This window comes from Dipodomys ordii, unplaced genomic scaffold (assembly GCF_000151885.1).
Source record: "Dipodomys ordii isolate 6190 unplaced genomic scaffold, Dord_2.0 Scaffold105, whole genome shotgun sequence".
Taxonomy (NCBI): Eukaryota; Metazoa; Chordata; class Mammalia; order Rodentia; family Heteromyidae; genus Dipodomys; species Dipodomys ordii.
In genome coordinates this window covers 2,407,636-2,411,354 of record NW_012267321.1, presented here as the reverse complement: position 1 = coordinate 2,411,354, position 3,719 = coordinate 2,407,636, and the positions used below count along the sequence as shown (strand labels likewise).

The window sequence follows — 3,719 nt, the reverse complement described above, 5'->3', positions numbered from 1 at the left end:
GCTCCTTGTTGGTTCTTGCTGGTGTTGAGTAGAATCCGCTCGCCTGCTGTGTATGGCTCCTTGGACTCTCTGTGTGAGCGCTCGGGTATGGCCCCGGCTGCGTTCTCCGCCACGACCCTGCCGCCGCCGCCGTGGCAGCTGCTGGCAAGCGCTCCAATGTGTCTTCTTGCCTTGGCTTTCCCTCTCTTGTCTAACTCTCTGTCCTGTGATGGCACACTTGGTGTGATTCTCTGGCTTAGGACTGTTCACTGGAACTCTAAAACTGCTTTCTATGCGAGAGCTTGTTCAGATTCCAGCTTCTCCTCGGCCATCTTCCCGGAACCTCAGTAAAATTGTTCTTAACATTTGCCTCAAAGTAAAAAAATTAGGATTACCAAAATAATTGCTTAATTGCTATTCCAGTTTGCTCTTAGAGGTTTTCTAAGTTTCCAGCAAGCCAAGAACAAAACACAGAGGATTCTTATAAGTTTGTCAGATGTAACTTTGGCTCTTAATAAGTTTCAGGTAAGAGCATGCTTAAAAGCTACTTCTATGTTGACCACTTTGTTGTTTTTAATTGGAGTAAAGTGGCCTTTTATAAGACTCATTGATCTGCAAACTGGTTCAGAGCGAGCCTGGGCAGAAAAAGGTTCTGGTGAGACTGTCACCTCTACTAGCCAGCAGAGTGCCAAAAGAGCAAGCAGAGTTGCTTTGGGACACATAGTGGCAGAGTGCTAGCCTTGAGTTGTAAAGCTGAGGGACAGCACTCAGGCCTCAGTTCATGTCCAGCAACCAGCTAAGGAAAATACAGATAAGACATTTATCCCAGGGTAGAGAAGACATTCCTGGGACAAGAGCAATGGAGGAGCATCCAAAGGCAGTAAGCCACTGCTTGGATTACAAAAATGACAAATCCTACAGTAATTTGTGCATGGCCCTTCAAAAATTGGTCAGAGCAAGGAGGTCATGTGAAGATAGTTTGTAAGCATGCCTAATATCCATGACTATCTACTTTGTAGGGACAGAAACTTTTTAATAATAGTATTAAAAAGCTTTTTAATAATAGTATTAAAAAGCTTAAGTTATAAAATGTTGGCAATGGTTTAAATCCCAACTCCTGTATGTGTCAAAGGCCCTAATTGGCAATAACTTTTGAGCTAACACCAGCTACATAAAGTTTATCTGCTCAAGAAAAAAGTTTGTAAACCAAAGAGTGTGTTTCTATTAACATCTGTCTAAAGGCCTGCACAGGTGACTTAGATACTGTTAGGGTTACTAGAGGTCACATTCCTAAAGATGCTGCAGAAGATGATTCTTTGCTCATCATCCCCTTTTTTGAACAAGGGAACAATCATTAAAAAAATGTGACAAAATAGACAAAAAAAGACCTGAAAAATAGTAGTACAGGCCTTAGCCCTCCATATCTGCCTAAAAAAGTCAGCTTTATTTTAAAAAATCTATCTAGTTAAACAGGTTGTCATCTTGATAATTACTCCTGGGTTATTGTCTAAATAGTCTTAAAAACTCGTGGGGCCACAGTCTGCGAAGCCTATGTATTACTTGTATACTTAACCAGGCTGTGTAGAAATTTGTAACCCTGCAACTGGTGTGACAGTCCCTTGGAGCCACTTAGAGACCCTGCTGCTGCTGCTACAGCCTGACAGTCACCTGGAGGAAATCTACATTGTTACCCTGACCACCTTCACGGTGGAAAAAGTAGACAAAACTCCAACCTGATTCCATTTTTTTGGATGGCTTCCCATTGTCCATGTGACCGTATAACAACTCTAATTTTATTATGGTTACTCCTCTTACCGGGGAGACTAGCAAACATTGTATTGCTCCTTCCCTACACTGTTTTGCCACTCTGGGACTTCCTAAATATATTAAAAGTGATAATGGTCCGGGATATGTTGGACAAGCTTTTCAAACTTTTTATAAATCTTACCAGATTTTTCACTCTACAGGTATTCCCTGTATTCCTCAAGAACAAGAAATTGTTAAACAAGCCAACTGGCTATTAAAACACCAATTTTTCATTTAAGAGGGGGAAATTATACCCCTTCTTTCCTGTTAATATTCTTCTCACACTTTATTTGTACTAAATTTTTTAAGCTTAGACTGTAATGGCCTTTCCGCAACACAGCGGTTTTTGAAAGAAAAAAAAAGAGAGAGAGAGCAAAGAGCTTTTGTCCAAGTTACGTGGAAGGATCCTTTAACTGGTGATTGGCACGGGCCCGATCCAGTTTTAACATGGGGTTGAGGGCAGGTTTGTGTTATTTTGCAGGAAGAAAATAAATCCTGCTGATTGCCTGAGTATTGCGTCAGGATTGTGGAAGCTCATACAGATGACACAAACACTGACACATTGGGCTATGTGCTGGATCCCCCGATTGTGCACCCTACAACCTGGGAGGGAGTTGAAGTACTCATTCACATCAATAGATCAGCATACAATACAGCCCCGGATCCCTTCATCCAGCAAGCAAGATGGTAGATATCTAAGCTTCGTACGTTGAAAGTCCTTTATGTTTTACCACCAGCTCTAAAGGCTCCATTCAAAGCTGTATTATAATGCTATCCATGACTCATAAAATTTGGATCCCAGACAAAAATCAAATGTACAATATACAGATGACATCTTTACCAACTGAACACCCAGTTCATGCAAATTCTTCTCCATCCTATATGATACCCCGTTGCATTCATTCTTCACAAATAGTAGTATCTACAGGAGAGCCTCATCCAAAAGGTACAGGCATGTACAGCTATTTTTTTACCAATATTTCTGGAACTATCTCTGAATTAATGGACTGGTCAGGTGCTAATCTTACTAACAAGTAGAATCTTAGACTGTGGTGGATGAATGGGCATCCTCAACATCATGTTTGCATACTAGTGGCTGTACTCAACAACATAACCTGGCCCAATTCATCCCTTTTAAAAAATGTTATGAGTTGTGTATCACCACCCCATGTCATTATGTATTGACCGTTTAATATCTCTGTAGGAGCTAATTATTTTAATGTCACCTGTTCTAATTGTTCTTTTACTAATTGCTTGTAAAGTGGCATAACTGAATCCATACTTATTGTTAGACAACCATCTTTTGTTATGCTTCCTGTAAATATTTCTAAAACTTGGTATAAAAATTCTGGCATTCAGGTGTTAAGACAATTGAAAGAACTAATGTGCCCTCGTTGATTTGCTGGGCTACTTGTAGCTGATGTTTTGCCCTTTATTTTGTTAGCTGCCTCCGCAGCAGCAGCTGCTGTGATACTAACACAAAACGTACAAACAGTCCATTATCTTAATCAGCTTGCTCATAATACTACATAATCCCTACCTCTGGACTCTAAAGTGGCAACAACTGCTAAAAAAAAACTGTTTAAACAATTTCAATGCTATATCGCTTCCCTGAATTATGTCAAAGGATTGCTAATGTCATTCCGTGGCCTGGGAATGCTTTTACTGATGGTGTTCTATGCCTTCCTTGTATTATACGTGCACTGCAAAACTCTCTTGAGTTTAGCCAGCCAGCTATATAAGATCAAGCTCCATATAAATAAATTCCCCCCGAGAGGAACTACAGCCATAGATGGGTAAGAGAAGGTGGCAGTCTGACCAACCTAAGACAGGGCCTTCAGCTTCACTCTGAAAAAGTTCCCGATGACGGGTAAGGCAGACAAGGTGATCCACCCAACCTGAGACAGGCAGGTTTGCTTCTTCAAACAAAGACG

General features: G+C 40.8%; 1 pseudogene; it reads left to right on the top strand.

Moving 5' to 3' along the window:
* Positions 1 to 3,256, top strand: part of LOC105994199 — a 58,309-nt pseudogene extending 55,053 nt beyond the window's left edge.
* Positions 3,257 to 3,719: the final 463 nt, after the last annotated feature.